Here is a 21,735-nt window from a genome sequence, read left to right as displayed (position 1 = left end):
AACATTGTGTTATCAAGTGTAAAAAATATGTTGTGTTATACTACTGTTGTGTGTCTGTGTTACACATAACACTATGTAACACAGATTTTGTTCCTGGATAGTATGTGTTATTTCTTAATTGCTTTTTTTGTAAAAGTACAAAAAATGACCATTATTCCCTTCAAACTTTGCTTTTGTGACCTAGAAAATGAAATTTAGAAATTAACTTATCTTCTATGTGAAAACAGGCAAATTTGCACATTTTCATTTACATAAGGTCTGAATAAAACAACATATGAATCAAGATTTACATGTATTTATACTAAAGTTATACAAAAATGTTTAGAAGTGAGTAGTTTTTCGAGATTTGCGACTGTAATGTAAATCACTTTCACGTATCAGACCCCAAATAGAGTCTCCCATCATGTTTTTGTTATATGCTCCCAGGTCACAAAAACAAAGTTTGAAGAGAAAAATATGTCTTTTTCCATTTACTTTAGTCATAAGTAATTGGGAAATAACACTTTCTGTCCAGGAACAAGAAAAAGTAAAAAATTGTGTTACATGGTGTTATTAGTTTAATGTTATAGGTATTTGTGGGAAAACAAACCAAACATTATGTAGCTGTTATATTATACATGGAATCTAAGTCTTGTGTTTATTGTAGAACTGAAACTATTTACAGACAAGTCAGTAATGATGGTCAGTAAACATTCTTTACAGACAAGCCAGTAATGATGGTCAGTAAACATTATTTTTGAGTTTTGATGGTTCATATTCTTCTTCTCAGTTGCGTTTAGGGCCCTGGCATGGCCAGGTGGGTTAAGGCGTTCGACTCGTAATCTGAGGGTCACGGGTTCGAATTTCGGTCGCACCAAATATGCTCGCCCTTTCAGCCGTGGGGGGCGTTATAATGTGACGGTCAATCCCACTATTCGTTGGTAAAAGAGTCGCCCAAGAGTTGACGGTGGGTGGTGATGACTAGCTGCCTTCCCTCTAGTCTTACATTGTTAAATTAGGGTCGGCTTGCGTAGATAGCCCTCGAGTAGCTTTGTGCAAGATTGAAAAACAAACAAACAATCGCGCTTATATGTGTACATATGCGTGTGTATATATATTCACTTAATGAACTTGTTCTCCTGGAAGTGTTATCGCTCACTCCTTGTTATCTTTGATAATATCACTGCTGTTTGTAAAGGAACATTTATGATTTTCATTATACTTTACCAGAGTTTCCACTGAACACAAATATTTGTTAGAACGAAAAAGAAACACGATTTTTGCGTACAAGTCTATCTTTATGTATAAGTGTTGCTATTTTAACTTTGTCACATCAATCTTGATCGTACACGAGTGTACAATTTGTATGGTGTTAATTTTGGGGAACTTGTTTTTCTAGCACGTTTTCATTTTAATACACAGGGCGTGGAAGTACTACAGAAATGGATGAAAGGCTTCTGTTTTGTTTTGGTTCAATTCTGCATGCTGTCAGATGTACAAAACCTATAATACCCAAATATTATATAGATTTTTATTTTCCTGCAAACATAAAACCCTTCTTTCTGATGTGGAGAATGGTAGTTAAGGTGCTGAATTCGTAACTTGTGGATCGCGAGATTGAAACATGTCACTGTTATAATGTGACAACCAATCCCACTATTCGTTACTGAAAGTTCAAAAGTTATCGGTGACTGATGTAGACTAGCTGTCTTCTCTCCACTTTCATAATGTACGGGGAAATTGAACGAATCCCCTGTCTTGGCGAAAATGTGGAACTCTAGAGATTGGCTAAACAGTTAAACTAGTTACAGTTACGTACAATTGGCTAAACATTAAAACTTAAAATACGAGGCCTAGGCTTAAGTGAAGAAATTATCCTTTTTTTTTTTACAATATACCTCGAGTTTTCTGTACCCTCTGTCGTATTTATATGCTCTTTGAAAGGTTTTTTAAAACACAGTTAATGTTTTTATGTACCCTGAATGTCATTTGTGTACGTAGGTAGTTACATTAAAAGCTGACAGATGTTTAATATATTGTTAAACTATATATATAAACGAAAATTCCTGTTTTTGCCATTATTTAAAAAGGCTGTTTTTTATCATTGTGTGTTGATAAATGTTATTTGCGTTATAAATTTGTTAGTAGTGACTCAGTGGTGGAACAAGGTCACAATGCCCTGATGGGAGAGATGGTGTGACTATGAGTGACCCCATTTGTTAAAATTCTGAGGTAAAATTTGAAAATGGCGGACACCCCCTTCCCTTCAACCATTTCTGCCCGAAGTGTTTTTATATATTTATTTTTTTCAGTATTCCCTCTCAACGAACATATTCACCTTTTCAGCCGAAGGGGCGTTAGATATGGTGGTCAATCACACTATTCGTTGATAAAAGTTATCTTATATAAATGGCCCGGCATGGCCAGGTGGTTAAGACACTTGTAATCCGAGGAGCTGTGAGGGCATTATAAAGTGACGTTCAATCCCACTATTCGTTGATAAAAGAGTTGTTCAAGAATTGATAGTAGGTGACTATGACTAGCTGTTCTCCCATTAGTCTTTTACTGCTAACTTTTGAATGGTTAGCTCAGACAGCCCTCGTGTAGTTTTGTGAGAAATTCAAACAAGCAAGCAAGCAGACGTCTGTTGCTTAGGAAACTAGAAAACCATTGCATAACTATTATATGGACTTGGTTAATCTGTATCCTAGGTCGTTGTGCCAGGTGCAGTCGAAGGTTTTTCTTTGTCAATGAAAAGATCATACTTTTAAGTGTTTTTTTATGGACTACTTGAAAGACGGGATTCTGTGAGATGGTCCACGGTTTGAGATTTTGTAAATAAAGGTTATTTTTTCTATTTTTGATTTTAGGGTGGGCTATCTTGTGAGAGGGGAAGATAGTTTTGGACACTGTTATTGTATTATGTATTGTTTTGTCTTTGGTCTGTTTTTATGGGTTTGTATTGTTGGTATTTATTTTTTCCAGCTTTTACGGGTTTATATTGTTGGTACTTGTTTTGGCCAGTTTTATGGGCTTATATTGTTGTTATTTGTTTTGGCCAATTTTTATGGGTATATATTGTTGGTACTTGTTTTTGTCAGTTTTTATGGTTTTTTGTATTGTTTGTACTTGTTTTGGTCTGTTTCTATGGGTTTTTAATTTTAGTATTTGTTTTGGTCTGTTTCTATAGGTTTTTATTTTTAGTATTTGGTTTGGTCAGTTTTTATGGGTTTATATTATTGGTACTTATTTTGACCAGTTTTGTGAGTTTATACTATTGGTACTTATTTTGACCAGTTTTTATGGGTTTATATTATTGGTACTTATTTTGACCAGTTTTTATGGGTTTTTATTTTTAGTACTTGTTTTGGCCATTTTATGGATTTATATTGTTGTTAACTTGTTTTGGCCATTTTATGGATTTATATTGTTGTTAACTTGTTTTGGCCAGTTTTTATGGGTTTGTATTGTTGGTACTTTGGTAATAAATGACCTAAGTTTGAAACAGTTTCTATCAATCAAAGTCGAATAGAGGGTTGCTGAAGTTGTATATATTTATGGCGGATAGTTGGGAAGTTGATATGAGGTCGTCTGTGATGTTTTTGTGAACTGCAAAATTTCCATTGACCAGATACGATGACACTAAATGACCAGATGCGATGATGATGTCAGTCATGCCACTGATTCGTCGTGGTGGGTGTGAACATAAGAGTTGTTTACAATGAACATATTGGTCGGGTCTGTAAAGTTCTGTAATTTGTTTTCGACAAGTATTTGTTTTTAAATAGTTTTTTTTTTCTTTTTTTTTGGGGGGGGTGCCTCTCCTGTGTCTTGGCCGAGCCCCTGTACTTCGCCGGCTGATAGGAAGTGTCCCTCTCACATAATTGATAATCTACAAACGGTGTGTTAATATATTATGTGATTAAAGACTTCCAATTCCACTGCTGAGTATTGTTAAGTGATAAAGATATAGTTAATAACTGGAGTTGTACTCAGTGTTAGAGTCTGTGCATAAAGAACGATCGCTCAACTTGAAGTAAATATAACCGTTCATTTATGGTTTTATGGAAAACACATTTTAATGGTTCAGAGCAGTTTTAGAAATCTTTTTAAGGGTATGGACTTTGGATAGTTACACTTTTATTACTGGAGCATTGATTTCAAATAGATCATTGTTTTGAACTACTGTATCGGCGTTTAGATCTTTGGTAAACCTGGGAAAGTCAGGTTCACTCAGTCCTCTGTTTCTTCCCTGCATTTGTTAGTTTACAACTGTAGAATATTCTCCTAATTGTAACATGAAGATCAGAGGTTATGTTATCGCAAGGTCATCTGAACCCTTTCGAAGCCACGTCTATTTATAGTAGCCAAGGAAGCATGCATTATGAAGAGCGCACTTTCTCTTTGTTTGTTATCATATAAAAGTCACACACGTCGCCAACAGTTCCAGTTCTGTTTCCTTTTTGAAGGGAATCCTTCATTTCAATAAGCTTGGGCCGTGTCTTTGAAGATTCCGCAAGTCCCACAGTTAGACGCGACTTGTTTTAAATGTCATGTCACGAATCGCTGGGCGCACACTTTGTTGTTGTACATAATCAGAGACGTTTATGCATTGTTGAAATTTCGGATATACTGTGTAACTATTGCATATAAGGTATTGTTAGTGACATTAGAAATAAAAACATTGTAATTTCATTGTTGGTAGAAGTAGATTCCATTGTTTCGACTAGTAATCTTTCTTCGGTTTTACTTTCAATGTACAATATCTTGTTTAAAGCATTTACTTTTAATTAATAAATATTATACATCAGTGAAAATGTAGATATGTTTTGACGTTGCAAGTGTTCGTTTTTCTCTTGATTACTTTAATCGAAGTTTCCTCATATTTGTAAGCCTTTCCTCATATTTGTAAGCCTTTTTGAAAAACAAATAATCGTATGAGCTGTTAGACATTTCAAGTTTGTAACTATGAGTACAATAAAAATGGTGGCACACTTCCGTTTCAGTTTGTTTTTATTGCGTGGAAACAGGTGTTTTCTGTGAATTTTAGAAACAACCATACATTAAAGGCACGATTAAAATGAAACTTTTGGAAGTGAACACTCTCACTCTCGTGTATGTAATATATATGACGAATAAAATTACACGTACTTCGTTACCGTATAATGATCCTTCTTGAAAGAATGGTGAAATATTTAGTATAATTGTTGAGGCCTGGCATGGCCAAGCGCGTAAGGCGTGCGACTCGTAATCCGAGGGTCTGATTATGAGTCTGATTTTGACTGGTCTCCTTGCCCTTCTAATGCAGTTTCGAATGACGTAATATTCCTCAAAATTTCGTCATATATCCCAAAAATAGATCGACCGTACTACAAAACACAGCTAATGGCGCCGTCTGTGTGAAAAAAAAAAAGACTTTTAAAGGAAATCAGCGGGTTCAGCGAGCCTACACCGGCCGCCATGCTGAAAATATTGTAAAATGACCATTTGTTTCAATTAATTTGCACAAGGGTGTAGTTGTAGTAAAGAAACAAAAACTAAATATTTAAAAAATATTAAACGTTGAAAATCTTGCGGTAAACATTAAAGTAAAACTCCGAACATATTTCTTTTTTGTCGAGCACAAAGCTAAATAATGGGTTATCTGTGCTGTGCTCACCACGGGCATCGAAACCACGAATTTTACTGTCATAAGTCCACAGACTTACCGCTGAGCCACTAAGAGGGAACGCTATTATTGGAAGTATTGAAGACGAACAAAGTGTTATTTCTTGAGTAACTAGTAAAAATAGAGTGTCGTGTTATAAGTACAAAGTAACAAAAATTTATGGTTCCACAGAAAGACTGTGTCTGTGTAATTATACCATGTATGTAGCTGTATGGACTATGGAGCAGGGATGGGCAATTCCATGGCCACTGGTCACATATGGCAAGTGAATAGCACAATTGTGGCCTGCTGGAGTTTAGGAATTTATTTTTTTCCATCATTTATTTTTTATCTCAAATTTGGCAAATCAGCAACTGCACTGCTTCCCGTCATCGCTGAGGTCACGCGCTTCATCACTGTCACAGACTCCACCCATTTTATGACGTCAGTCTGGTTTAGATGTTTGTTATCGTGTGTGCGTTGTTTTACATGCGCTTGCAAACGTATTTTTATTGTGCAACTTTCAAGTATTTAAATATAATTTGTTTTTAATCCCATAATGTGAATAAGTGGACAGTTCGAAAACAAAAGAATCCAGATGATGGTGAACATTCAGAAAGTAAAGACAGTTTAATTGATTCTGGCATTACTGTCGAAAAGTGTGTTTGTGTTTCGCTTATAGCAAAGCCACATTGGGCTATTTGCTGAGCCCACCGAGGGGAATCGAACCCCTGATTTTAGTGTTGTAAATCTGGAGACGCTGCACTAGCGGGGGGCTACTGTCGGAAAGAGAATGATGCGCGACTGGAAAAACGTGAAACGAAAATTTAATGAAAGTTGGAAGTTGAAATTTGCAGTGATTGAAGCAAATAATAAGCCAGTGTCTCTTATATGTAACAAAGGTTTTTAGGAATAATAAAGTATACAGCCCTAAGCAACACTTTGACAACTTTCCAGTTGATAGCAAAAATTGTATGAATGAAATTAGCTGTCTGAAAGCTTTTTGTTTGTTTTTAAATTTCGCGTAAAGCTACACGAGGGCTATCTGCGCTAGCCGTCTCTAATTTTGCGGTGTAAGACTAGTGGGAAGAGAGCTGGTCATCACCACCCACTTCAACTCTTGGACTACTCTTTTACTAACAAATAGTGGGATTGACCGCACTATATAACGTCCCCACGGTTAAAAGGGCGAGTATGTTTGGTGCGACGGGGATTCGAACCCGCGACCCTAGGATTACGATTCGAACGCCTTCGCTTACCCCTCCTAGCGCTGCCAGCTGTCTGAAAGTAAAACTTCATGATCAAAAGGGAGGCCTAAAAAGATTTGTATCATCGATAGAACTAGTCACGTTAGCTAGCTATAAAACAGCTTGGATTCTAGCTTAGTCACGTTAGCTAGCTATAAAGTAGCTTGGATTCTAGCTTAGTCACGTTAGCTAGCTATAAAGTAGCTTGGATTCTAGCTCAAAAAAAAGAAACAATTTTCTGATGCTGAACTAGTAAAAGAAATATTGATTGTGGTCATTGATATAAAATGAAAGATGATATTTTTCATAAGGTAAATGATTTGCAATTAAGTCGAAGAACAATTGTCTGTAGTGATGTCGAAAAACCCACTTGTAGAGAAATATATATGTAAAAACGGCTCGTTTGGGTTGAGAAAATATTTTACGTAGAAGAGCGAACAACGTTTCGACCTTCTTCGGTCATTTGTGAACCTGACGATGATCGAAGAAGGAGAATTGTCTGCAGAATGTTAGATTTAGCGAAAGACATAGAAAATCAGTGACTTGAACAACTAAAAGACTGTTTGCATTTTTCTTTAGCACTAGATGAGTCAACAGATGTTAGTGACACTGTACAGTTGTTATTTTGGGTTCCATATGTAACTTCAGATCTTCAAGTGAGGGAAGAAATGCTTGGTCTTTGTGGATTACGAGATTGAACATGTGGAAAAATATCTTTGAAAAATTTCCTGAAGTGTCAAAAAATTGAATCTGGATTTTAAAAAACTGCTTTCTGTCACAATAGACGGTGCTCCCGCCACGACTGGAGCGAATTAGGATTTGTTTCTTTTTTTGAAGCATCATTTAACTGAAAATAATGTGAAGTCCACGCTGCCATCTTTCCATTGTATTTTGTATCAGGAAAAGTGATGAGTTGAAAAATTTAATGAATATTGTTGTAAAAGTTGTGAATTATATCAGAAGCGGAAGCTCTCTCATCCATCAACAGTTTGTTTGAGTCTTTAAAGAAAAGCAGTGACTGTATTTTTGATGATTTAACTGATTTTGTAAATGTGAGATTATTAAACAGAGGAAAAGTCTTGGAACGATTTACTTCCTTATTTACTCAAATAAAAGAGTATTTTGTTGAAAAAGGTAAAATTGGAAATTTCCCTGAAATTGAAACTTTGTCATGCAGTGTGATTTGTACTTTCTGTGCGACATGATGGCTCACTTGAATAATTTGAATACGAAGCTTCAGGGAAGAAGTAAAATAATGAGCGATCAATAGACATAATTTGAATTAAAGTTAAACCTTCTTGCGGAACAGTTACAAAAGAATGATTTAACACATTTTTCAAAGTTGAATAGTTTTCTAAAAAATAATAAAGACTATGATTTCTCTGATGCTAAAATGATCTCTTGGTAAACTGGATCAAAAATCTATCTCAAAAATTAGTTTTTTTGTTTTTTTTTAAATTTTGCGCAAAGCTACTCGAGGGCTATCTGCGCTAGCCATCCCTAATTTAGCAATGTAAGACTAGAGGGAAGGCAGCTAGTCATCACCAACTCTTGGGCTACTCTTTTACCAACAAATAGTGGGATTGACCGTAACATTATAACGCCTCACGGATGGAAGGGCGAGCATGTTTGGTATAACTGTGATTCGAGCCCGCGACCTTCAGATCACGAGTTGAACGCTTTAACCCACCTGGCCATGCCATACCTCAAAAATTAGAATCACGTTTCTCCGAATTTAAAAACATTTGAACTTGATATTTGAATTTTTGCATGATCCATTTCAAATTCACTTGGGAAATTTCAGTAAGGAAATTACACCTTTTTTTGTCTTTGGATAATTGTGGATTTGAAGACGAAATGCTTACCCTGTCAAGTGTCGAACACATAAAAGATAAACATCTCCGAGAGATGTGGCTCACTATTCTGATAAATGAGAGTCTTCCAAATTTAAAGATAGCAATTTCAAATTTTATTCCATGTTTAGATCCAGATGTGTGTGTGAGTCAACATCTTCTACGCTAGGTTTTCTCAAGTCTAGATACAGATCTAGGCTTACTGACATAAATTTAGAGGCAGAGATAAGATGCTCATTGAGCATAGATATTAAGCCAAATTTCAAAAAAAGTTGTTGATGAAACTCCCTGCCAATTTTCACATTTTGTTAAAACTAACATCTTTCAATTTTTTTTTAATAGTGTGGCCAACGTTGTTTTCATTAGCCACAGTTGTGGCCACTGTGCGGGCTTGGCATGGCCAAGCGCGTAAGGCGTGCGACTCGTAATCCGAGAGGCGCGGGTTCGCGCCCGCGTCGCGCTAAACATGCTCGCCCTCCCAGTCGTGGGGGCCTATAATGTTACGGTCAATCCCACTATTCGTTGGTAAAAGAGTAGCCCAAGAGTTGGCGGTGAGTGGTGATGACTAGCTGCCTTCCCTCTAGTCTTACACTGCAAAATTAGGGACGGCTAGCACAGATAGCCCTCGAGTAGCTTTGTGCGAAATTCCAAAAAAAACAAAAAAACAAACAAAGTGGCCACTGTGAAAAATAAGTTGCCCACCCCTGGTGTAGAACATTAATGTTTCAACTTTTCGTACAGAAATATTTTGTAACTTAAATATAGGTTAAGTTAAAGCTTTTAAGAAAACTAGAGAACAATAATTAGATATAGAAAAAAGACAAATCTAGGCTTATTGTGTAATACTTGAAAACCACAAAATGACGTTTATGGTTTCCTGCTGACGTAAACTGTGGTGTGTTAATGTTTCGTTTCTTAATTATTGTATTTAAATTTCATGGTGTTTCTGCGTTGTGTCGTCACACGTGTTATAATTTAGTGATCTAAACGCTTCCAAGAATAGCGTTAATTGGTTTTGCGTTTTGATTTAATAACATCAAATCACATTTCAAATTCCTTACAAGTGAATATTTTATTAGTATAGGAATATAATAAACTGTCTAACGTAACAGTAATCTTAATGTTTAAATAACAAGCTGAAGTTAATGTAGTAAAAGTATATGGAAAATTTTGGGGTCTTTCCGACTATTAATCTACGATACAATTATATCTTAATTTATGAAATGGATGGCAAATTAGAAAAAAACAACAACAAGCCATTCAAATAGTGAAATATGTATTTATTTCATTACATTTTCATGTCTACCATAAGATTTCTAGTGGCAAATATGAGGACATATGAGGCTAAAAATGTGATAGCCTATTCTAATCTAAACTGATGAACTAGACTGTTGGTCGTCAACACCTATTGAGTAACAGAATTTGACCGCCAATCTTAAAATGTATTCATGGCTCTGAGATGCCGAGAGGGATTTTGTGGCAAAGGAATGCAAACCATGAACCATAGGGTTCAGCAAGTTAACTACTAGGCCACGCTTGACCCATTTTGGATATAAGACGATCGAACTTTTCGGTTTAGGAATCAAAATTTCAAGCGAAAGACAGCTATTATAACAGGAACTTAATATATCTTGTTAAGAAAAGCTGGTATTTAGATCCAAGAAACTATTATAATTTATAGTTGTACAACCACGAGTATACCTTCAATCGTCAACTTACCAGTAAAAAAGTATATACAAGTCATATTTGTAATGGTAAATTATAGTTTAACACCAAAACAATATCTATTTCCAAGTGATTGTGTGGTTTTCTAGAATGTTAACCATCAGATTCTTTATTTCTAAATATCCTAATCTATCGTCGTATTTGAAAGTAGGATGTTTCTCATTATCCACGTGGCATTCTGATGGCCTAAAACGAACACCAAATATTCTCACTGTTTCTACATATGTCGAAACACCATTAATACATTTTATATCTAAATTCGAGCCAGAATAAGAAACATTTAAGTGAAGTGTTGAACTGTTTACTTTCATTTCAATTACAGCATGGCATCCGTCGTCTTTAATCCTCGACTCTCCATCATCAATAAAGAGGGAACCGTAAGCAAGAACTGGTTTGTCTTTTGCAAACTCTAAAGTACAATCCATTGCCACAGTCAGGGTGAGATTAGTATTTCTCGTGTCACTGATTGTCACTTTGGCAGTTTGGGAAGGTATAATACTTCCCCCGAGAACGTGTATGTTGATTTTGTTTTCCAAGGCTAAAACGTCTAGTGTTGACGCAGAGAAACCACGGCTGACAGTCTTCCCATCGTAAAAATCATACCAGCAAGCTTTCGGGAAATACAGCCTAACGTTCTGTATGTCTTTTTTAACTATGGGTGATATCATTAGACCTGAACCCCAGAGGAACTGTTCGTCAATGTCTACAGCTTTGGGATCCTTTGGAAATTGAAACCATAAAGGGCGAACTACGGTGGAGCCGTCACGATAAGCAAAATAAAAGAGAGTGTATAGATAAGGTAATAGGAATACCGAAGTCTTATTGTAATGTTAGCAATATTTGTAGTATATTCACTGAGAGTTACCGGATCTGCGAGTTCTTTGTCTTCTCCTCGAAATGTCAGCATCAGAGGTTGAAAAGCTGCCATCTGCATCCATCTGGAGCAGAGTTTTTCATCCAGATGCCCGGTGAACCCACAAACTGGATTTCCATTTAATGGTATACTGTACAGCGCGAACTCTAGACTTTGAACGAGAGAGTGTTTCAGAGTTTCCCACGAACTTTCTTGTACGGTCCCCCAGTGACCACCAAATCTGCCACTCCCTGTAAACGTTGAGAAGCTTGAGATGAAAGGTCGCTTGGAGTTCTTCTTCAAAATTCGTTATACAATGCCTTGTGATGACTGTAACCATAGATATTGTGCACATCATAGTGTAACGTGTGGTCCAAATGTTGAACATCCATACAGATAGTTTCGTCGGTAAGGTTTTGTCGATTATTAGGCACGTATGGCGGATTATTCCAATTATTATTGGAGCATTTATTTTCAGAAGAATGGTTTTCAAAAGGTGTGTTCATGTTAAGAAGCATTCCAAAATCTGTGGTCTTTCCACATGTTTGGCAGTTTAAACATTCGCCAACGTTTGGATTTAATACATCTGGATATAAAACATCACCGCTGGATCCTTTGTAAATCTTGTTGTCTATTTCAAGTAGTTTGTTTTTACACTCATTTGGAATGGGAGATATCGAACTGCGAATTTGTGGATGTTGAACAACAAGAAGGTTTCGTTTATTTTTCTGTAGTATTTCAATTAGATCACAAAATTCCGTCTTGGTCGTATCTTGAGTACTGCTGTCACAGAAACTAGATGTATATAAAGCGCTCACACAGTCAGATTCCTGGGGAATATTCTGGTTGTACATCTCGCTTATGGAATTATTTGCCAAGGTAAGGTTAGAAGTTGTTCTGCACACGTGGTACCCCAAAGCCCAGTAAGGTGGCATAGCAGGTTTTCCAACGAAACTTGAAACCTGTTTCACAATGTCTTCTGGCGACGAACCCAAGAAAATGTGAAAGTTTAAATCTCCACCTAAAACTCGATACGTGAGGGACGGGAGGTTTGATGTGATAATCTCCATTGGGTTACTGTTGACCAACAGAACACCGTGTGCTTTGCCTGTTTCTTCCAGACAGAGATAAAATGGATGAACACCTGCTGCGTTTTGCGCTTCTCGACTAAATAGGAACTTACTTCGTTTCTTGTCCAACTGAAGTTTAAGTGTCGAAGATAGTTGTTGCCCAAGCCCAAAAACATTAAAAGAACCAAGGATAGTAGAAATTTCTATATACTGGTCACAAAATACGAAAGTTCCGACAGCATTATTGAAAATATTTCTACTTTCTCCTTTTCGTTTTACTTTGACATAAAAGTTCCCTTTCTCCGGAACTTCCACTGAATATTCTGTATTGTCCCATGTAACATTTTCACTTTCTTCCACTTTATTATAATTCAGTGAGAAAATGGCTTCGTGATGGCTCTTTTTAAAGTCGTAAAACCATAAGCGGAGATGAGTTGCACTGAGAGCGACTACTTTCATTCCGACTTCTCTAATAATTGTAATATTGGCAGCCGTTGCATTTCTGTATGTGACCAGAAGCAGTTCTTTTGTTCGTGTGCTTTCATTAATGTAAGCTTCAATGAAATAGTCATAGGAAGACGGATACCTGTGATAACAGGCTGATACATTCGGGTTATGATTGTCCCAGCAACACTCTGCTTCTCTGCATTGTGTCTCATTGAGTTCTTCGTTAGAGAGTCCAGGAAAGCAATTGAATCTGTTGGATATACGATAACAAATTGGGTTGTGGTACCTTAATAAACATTACTTAGAATACTTACATTATTAATACACAAACCAATTCTTATTGGTATCATTATTCTCATTCTAAAATATCTTAATTTATTGTCAGAATTTTAAGTAGCCTGTAGTGTAATGTTCAAATATTTTATTAATTTTCAAAGCTTCTAGTGGTCCTTGAGTGTAATATTTCAGGACTTTAGCAAATTACAATTAATCCCAATACCTTCGATTTGACACGTGGAAAAATATTTTCACTTTTTAAGACTTATAATGAGAGATTTAAAAGCATTCTGGGCTTGCTACTTGTATATATATATATATAGACAGAGGGTTGTGTACATTCTGGGCTTGCTACTTGTATATATATATATAGACAGAGGGTTGTGTACATTCTGGGCTTGCTACTTGTATATATATATATATAGACAGAGGGTGGTGTACATTATACTAAAACAATCTTGAATATGAAAATCATCAACCCATTGGATAACCCCAGGTAAAGTTGTTACGAAAAGACATCTTGTTAGTATTTACATATCACCAAAACCTGTTCGATTTTGGTCATTGTTGTTTTCTCAATGCAACGCTACACAATCGACTTTAGTCCCCGCAAGGAATTAGCGTTGTAAGTTCGTAAACTTATAGCTGATTCACACGGGGAACTCGTGTGGTATGTGGTATCTGGAAAAGGTATGTAACACTTCTTTCCGACGAAACGTTTTCCTACTCTCAGATCATAAAAATGTGCTGAGATCAAGGAATTAATATTTTTCCGGATGGGAATGTACCTAGCATTTAAAGAAATTGGTAAATGTTGAAATATGAATCAACCTGGGGTATCAGGAACATTCAGAAGTAGACCTACAACAAGTTACACCTCAGCTGAGGTGACCAAAGTGTGGTATCTTATATAACAGATAAGAATCTATTTAACATATCGGTCAGCAGCAAAAGCTGTCTACGTTTACAGCTAATAGTATGTAACATTCTGGAACAATTTCTGTCTTGAAAAACGACACGTCACGTGTACGTAAGTTGATTTCAAGTCACATATGTTCTGTGTTAATGAACGAATTTCATAAGAACGTATTAGACATTAAAATAATAATAATAAAAAGATCCTCTCTCTTTTCAATTCAATATAGTTTTATTTATCACAACGTACGCTCTCTTTTAAATTTTGACCTGATAACAATAGCTTATGATCTTTTTGATTCGAAGCTGATGTTTTAGGACTAATAAACGAATGTATTATGTACTAAATTCATCAATAACTTATTATCATAAACAGAAAAATAAATACATAGATCAACGAACACGATATGGTTTCCAGTTTAAGAACACATTTACAGTTGATTTGAGGAACGAAATATTATATAAACGTAATTATTCATATGGTTCAAAGAACTTTGAAAATAAATCGATTTGACAGAAACCTAATTATTAGTCACATTTAAACAATCCTTATGGTTTTCTTGTTTCAATACTTTAAGAGGAATTTCTGATTAATACATAAGAAAACATTAAATTTGAAAACAAAACACAGACATGCCTTCAATCCAGTTAGTAACTTGATTATAACCACGTCAAAAGTCGATTTGTCAGTGTACATCAGTACTGTAGAGTTTCCATAATAACTTATTTTTTAATAAATGTTTTTCTTTTTTGAACGTCTTGTAGAGAGAGGCACTCGATACCTATTTCCACTGGTTGTCCATAATTTTGAAATGATAGACTAAAGAAGGGAGACTGCTTGTCAGTATCACTCATTTCCAACACTTCGGATATATTTTACTGTCAGATAATGAGAATTACAGCAACTTTAAAACTTCCTCACAGCTAATAGAACGAGCATGTTCTGTGACGAGAGTCATACGTTCTAACCTGAAACCTTTTAATACAGAAATAACAACGAGTGTTTGACCCTCACAATAACTTATATTTAAACATGTTCTGTGACGAGAGTCATACGTTCTAACCTGAAACCTTTTAATACAGAAATAACAACGAGTGTTTGACCCTCACAATAACTTATATTTAAACATGTTCTGTGACGAGAGTCATACGTTCTAACCTGAAACCTTTTAATACAGAAATAACAACGAGTGTTTGACCCTCACAATAACTTATATTTAAACATGTTCTGTGACGAGAGTCATACGTTCTAACCTGAAACCTTTTAATACAGAAATAACAACGAGTGTTTGACCCTCACAATAACTTATATTTAAACATGTTCTGTGACGAGAGTCATACGTTCTAACCTGAAACCTTTTAATACAGAAATAACAACGAGTGTTTGACCCTCACAATAACTTATATTTAAACATGTTCTGTGACGAGAGTCATACGTTCTAACCTTAAACCTTGCAAGAGAGAAACAACAACGAGTGTTTGACCCTCACAATAACTTATATTTAAACATGTTCTGTGACGAGAGTCGAACGTTCTAACCTGAAACCTTTCAAGCGAGAAACAACAGCGAGTTTTTGGACCTTCACAATAACTTATATTTAAACATGTTCTGTGACGAGAGTCATATGTTCTAACCTTAAACCTTTTAATACAGAAATAACAACGAGTGTTTGACCCTCACAATAACTTATATTTAAACATGTTCTGTGACGAGAGTCATACGTTATAACCTGAAACCTTTCAAGAGAGGAATAACAGCGAGTTTTTTACCTTCACAATAACTTATATTTAAACATGTTCTGTGACGAGAGTCGAACGTTCTAACCTGAAACCTTTCAAGCGAGAAACAACAGCGAGTTTTTGGACCTTCACAATAACTTATATTTAAACATGTTCTGTGACGAGAGTCATACGTTCTAACCTTAAACCTTTCAAGAGAGAAACAACAGCGAGTTTTTGACCCTCACAATAACTTATATTTAAACATGTTCTGTGACGAGAGTCATACGTTCTAACCTTAAACCTTTCAAGAGAGAAACAACAGCGAGTTTTTGACCCTCACAATAACTTATATTTAAACATGTTCTGTGACAAGAGTCATACGTTCTAACCTTAAACCTTTCAAGAGAGAAACAACAGCGAGTGTTTGACCCTCACAAGAACTTATATTTAAACATGTTCTGTGACGAGAGTCGAATGTTCTAACCTTAAACCTTTTAACAGAGACATAACAGCGAGTTTCAGTTTAATCGCTACTTTTAAGCACAATGCTGCACCGCTATTGTTGGTGTGCTTAACGCAGGTACACAAACTACGATTTTAACGTTATAAACCTTTTGACTTACTGCTGAGAAGATGAAGGGTTGGATATTGGTAAGAGACTTCATGACAATGGTTAGAGAGCACAACAGAAAATATACAATAGCAAGTAACTTAATCAAAGTGGTAAAACCACTCCAGACTCAGATATAAAAGGTTTTCTTTATAGTTGACAAGGCTAATACGGTGATGTAACGTTTCCATTTTCTCCCATTTTGTTAACCTGAAGGTGACCTAGGAAGGTCGTTGTTCTGTACTCTATTTTAATTAAAGTTTTAATACCCATACCAGTCGTTTTTACAATACATTTTTACTTTAAGTGGGTTTCTAGGATTACCTAGTGCTACAAGAAAACGTAGTTAAAACTTAAAAGTCTATGTCTAATAGATAAACTAATATCAGAGTACAATGGATGACAAGAACATGTTGATTAGAAGATCATTTAGTCACTTATACATTAGCTGATAACATATTAATGTGCAGTATAAAATAACTCAGTTATATATTGTTTACATCTCTTTCATTTAAGAGTCACGGGCTCGAATCCCCGTAACACCAAATATGCTCACCCTTTCAGTCATGATAGCGTTATGATGTGACGATCAATCTAACTATTCGTTAGTAAAAAAGTAGCCCTGCAGAGCACATAGCAGCACAAAGGGCTGTTTGTGTTGTGCCCACCATAAGTATCGAAACCCTGTGTTTCGCGAGGTACTTCCACTAAGCCAATGGAGATTCGAAAGAATTGGAGGTTTTAGTAAATTGAATTTTTACAATATATAAAAATGGCCAAAATTTCTGTAAAGGTTTTGTGTCTTTGCTGTTAAGCACAAGGCTAAACATTAGACAATTCACATTCTTCCTACTGCAGGTATCGAAATTCGATTTTTATCGATGAATCATTGAGGGTCAGCTACAACAGAGATAACTTTGTGACGAGCTCTTCGATATATGAAGACACTAGTGTTTTGAATTTCCCTATATTTCTGGCTATTGAGAACATTTCTGTACAAAAATTGACCAGAAAATAAACACGGTAAATAATTTTTGATACACAGAACTTCAGAAAGAAATCGCTAGGTGTATACAAATTTTTGTGGCTAAACTTAAAATGTTACAGCTATACATTTCTTGACGAATAATTTACTTTTCTGGATACAAAGTTTGGCGCATTGGCCTAACTGCCAAAGATGAATCCTCTGCATTTATTCCCCTTGTCAGCAATTCATTGCTCCTTTCGGAGTTGTGGGGGCTACGGGGTATAGCTACACCACTGGATTGGAGACGGTTTGAATAGACAGTAAAAGGTGTCTTTTTACTACAAATTTACAACGTTTCTACAATGTAATACCATCACTAAACAATGATGTACATTTGTAATAATGTATTTTCCACTACCCATTCAACATTTCTCTACACTTTATCCCAGCTATAACTAATTCTGTCACTATCTAAGGATTATATTGTAACTGTACAGCTTTTAGAAACATACTTCGTGGATTAAAGACTGTATACTTTTTTAATTAGATGCCAATAAAGATTCTTAAATTTCTTATTAGTCGTCACGTTTCAGCTATTGTATGGGAGATGTCCTGGACGGACAACCATGGACGACGCTTATGCATGACGTATTAATACTGGCTGCACAGAAACAGAATGTGTGCAATAAATAAGTATTTTAATGATACATAAACTCAAGCACATGAATTTTAACAATTCCTTAACTAGGTTATGTGTTTTAATCGTTAAGAACATTAAAATTCACCATTAATACGCCATATCAAAATCCAAATTTTGTCACTTAAGAAAAAACAAAACAAACTTACACGTGTTCCATGCTATATACATTTTATTGGAGTGAAATGGGGTTATATACCTTTTACGAGATTGGGGTTGATTTAGTAATATACTTGCACAAGACCGTGCCAACATTTTTCTCTACAAGTGGGTTTTCTTGTCATCACTGATCAGAAATCGTGTTAGTAAATTCCAATTAGTCTTAGTATAGATTATTGTTACGCTCGAAATTGACTTTTTAATGATCTAATAAAGCAGTGTTTTAAACCAATGGTCCCTTAAGTAATAAATATTAGTCTTCACTCAGTTTAACGCGTAGCTTTAATACTGATAGCAAATCTGAAAGGAAAGGATTGCACGTGTCCATTTCCAGTGTTAAAAAGAACTGACGATCATTAAAATTATTCTTAATAAACCTGGCAAGCGATGTTTTATGAAATGTTCCTTTAAAGAGGGCAAAACTATGCTGTACAAAAGATGCAAAATTAAGCAGAATTTTGAGTATCCCGATTTTTATCCAAATAATGGGGTGAAATATAGCAAAATATAAAGAAACTTTCAAATGTACTAAGAATCAAGTGTAGAAATGTTCTCACTTGAAATCGAAATGGATACAGTAGGAAGACACAAAATATTATGATTAAAGCAAAACGCGACGCTACAGATGAAACTGTAAAGTAACCGAAGACGAGGAAATTCAAACAAACAAACAATAACAAGAGGTGAATAACCCCTGGAATATGTTTTTAAAAGAAAGAAGTGTAAATACACGGATATATGAAGAGCTAAAATTCAATCGACACAGGAGAAGGAAATTGTTTAAGCATCTTAAATATTTTGTGTTCAAGTCCTTCTATTTTGGATTCAGATATTAAAATAAAAGGAAACCACCTGATGAGTCATGGCTCTAGAAAAGAATGTGCTATTAAAATAAAAGGAAACCACCTGATGTGTCATGACTCTAGAAAAGAATGTGCTATTAAAATAAAAGGAAACCACCTGATGAGTCATGGCTCTAGAAAAGAATGTGCTATTAAAATAAAAGGAAACCACCTGATGAGTCATGGCTCTAGAAAAGAATGTGCTATTAAAATAAAAGGAAACCACCTGCTGAGTCATGGCTCTAGAAAAGAATGTGCTATTAAAATAAAAGGAAACCACCTGATGAGTCATGGCTCTAGAAAAGAATGTGCTATTAAAATAAAAGGAAACCACCTGATGAGTCATGACTCTAGAAAAGAATGTGCTATTAAAATAAAAGGAAACCACCTGATGTGTCATGACTCTAGAAAAGAATGTGCTATTAAAATAAAAGGAAACCACCTGATGAGTCATGGCTCTAGAAAAGAATGTGCTATTAAAATAAAAGGAAACCACCTGATGAGTCATGACTCTAGAAAAGAATGTGCTATTAAAATAAAAGGAAACCACCTGATGAGTCATGACTCTAGAAAAGAATGTGCTATTAAAATAAAAGGAAACCACCTGATGAGTCATGACTCTAGAAAAGAATGTGCTATTAAAATAAAAGGAAACCACCTGATGTGTCATGACTCTAGAAAAGAATGTGCTACTGAGTAGACACCTTTTCCAAGTGAATCCTTTTGTGTTGAACCTAAAGATGTAGGCCTAGCATGGTCAGGTGATTAAGGCACTCGACTAGTTATCTGAGAATCCTGGGTTCGAATCACTATCACACCAAACATGCTCGCCCTTTCTGCCGTAAGAGCGTTATAATGTGACAGTCAATTCCACTATTCATTGGTAAAAGAGTAACCCAAGAGTTGGCGATGGGTGGTGATGACTAGCTACTTTCCCAGTAGTCTTACATTGCTAAATTATGGACGGCTAGCGTAGGTAGCCTCAGTGTAACTTTGCGCGAAACTAAAACAAACAAGATGTGTGCTGGGTCATTTCTAATGATAATTTTCGAAACATAAGACAACTCACTTATTTATGTTATATTTCATTGAAAGTATAATAGACAGCCGTGTTTGCAAACGTTTATGATATGACGTAATATGTGTCGAAATACGTAAAACAAAATAATTATCACATAAATATATCATGTTTACTAACCTGATCTCGTATTCTAAGTCGCACTTTAACATTCCTTCGGAATCATACCACACAAAATAGAACAATGCTAGGGGCAAAACTATCCCGATTAGGAGACAGGAGGCTAATACTAGAATCACCCTTGTTTTTATATCTAGGCAGACTTTCTGTAAAACCGTCGGTTTCTGAATCTTTGATGAATCTTCCAAGCAATCTATATCTGACGTTGACATTTTTATTCTTTAGTGTTCTCGAGAAAACTTGAAAACTTGTCTAAAAAAAGTTGGGCAGTCTAAGTGCTAATAGTCCAATGCTGACTTTCTAATTATTTTTGGGCTTCATGTGTTAAGCCTAGACCATTTCTAAAAACCACACGTCATACAACGAGTCTAGTTGTTGTCAAAATGTTATCGATGTTGTTATCTATGTGTATAAAGTCTGAGCTTATTCTCAATATAATCATATTTGATAATGTAAGTCCTACCTATAACTGATAACACACAGGCTTTATCGGTTCCGTTATCAACTACAGAGAGTTGCGTACTCTGTTCACTTTGTTTTGCATTCTACGGAGAACTTTACGTTCAGATGAAAAAAAATTATAAAGTTTTATTAGTTCGACAGAAATGCAAGTACAGTGAGATTCATACTATTAATATCTGCTTTACAATTCGTAAAAATCAATTAATTAATCATTTGCTCAGTGGGAGGAGGGGAGACATTGGTCAAGTTCCCAAACGTTGACGGGAAGCAGTGATGACTAGCTGCCTTCCCTCCAGTCTTATATTGCTAAATTAGTAGCTTTGCGCGAAATTCAAGAAACAAACTAAACCAGCGGTAAGTTTACCGACTTAAAAACGCTCAAATGTGAGATTCAATTCGTGCCGCGTTGCAAATGACCTAATGTGAGTTTTCTGTAGAAGAAATAGACACTTTAAACTATGTTTGTCATCTCTTACACAAACTGATAAAACAATGTGTGTTATCTTTCGTAGAAACTGCTTGGTTGTAAAGGCTTTCTAGGAACACTCAGTCTGTTGTAGAAATACGTAGAATAAAGATGATAAATGTCGCCCCAGTGCATGCAATCCATTGTTCTTTAGCATTTATTAACAGTAAGATTATTTGTTTGTTTATTTTAAATTTCGCGCAAAGCTACACGAGGGCTATCTGCGCTAGCCATCCCTAATTTAGGAGTGTAAGACTAGAGGGAAGGCAGCTAGTCACCACCACCCACCGCCAACTATTGAGCAAATTTTTAACCAACGAATAGTGGGATTGACCATCACAGTATAATGCTCCCACGGCTGGAAGGGCGAGCATGTTTCGTAAGACGGGAATTCGAACCCGCAATCCTCAGATTACGAGTCGAGCGCCATAACCACCTAAGAAGAAACAGGTCACAATTTGCACAGATAATTCAGTAAAATGTTACTTTAAAAAAATTGTTCCTCAAATAAGGACATATTTAAAGATTATTTTTATGTCGAAGCTGCCAAATACACATGATATAAATGGGGGGGGGGGTCAAATACAAACATGGGTTAAC

At 35.7% G+C, this 21,735-nt stretch overlaps 1 pseudogene across 1 annotated transcript; it reads right to left on the bottom strand.

The window, feature by feature from the left end:
- Nucleotides 1-9,985: 9,985 nt before the first annotated feature.
- On the bottom strand, nt 9,986-21,049 carry LOC143231766 (lysosomal alpha-glucosidase-like; annotated as a pseudogene). The gene is made up of 2 exons (XR_013017171.1): nt 20,208-21,049; nt 9,986-13,071 (listed from the first exon to the last, which is right to left on the bottom strand). The product of XR_013017171.1 is annotated as a lysosomal alpha-glucosidase-like (transcript).
- Between the last annotated feature and the right edge of the window lie 686 nt (nt 21,050-21,735).

This window comes from Tachypleus tridentatus, chromosome 11 (assembly GCF_004210375.1).
Source record: "Tachypleus tridentatus isolate NWPU-2018 chromosome 11, ASM421037v1, whole genome shotgun sequence".
NCBI classification, from domain to species: Eukaryota; Metazoa; Arthropoda; class Merostomata; order Xiphosura; family Limulidae; genus Tachypleus; species Tachypleus tridentatus.
This window is presented reverse-complemented; position numbering and strand designations above follow the sequence as displayed.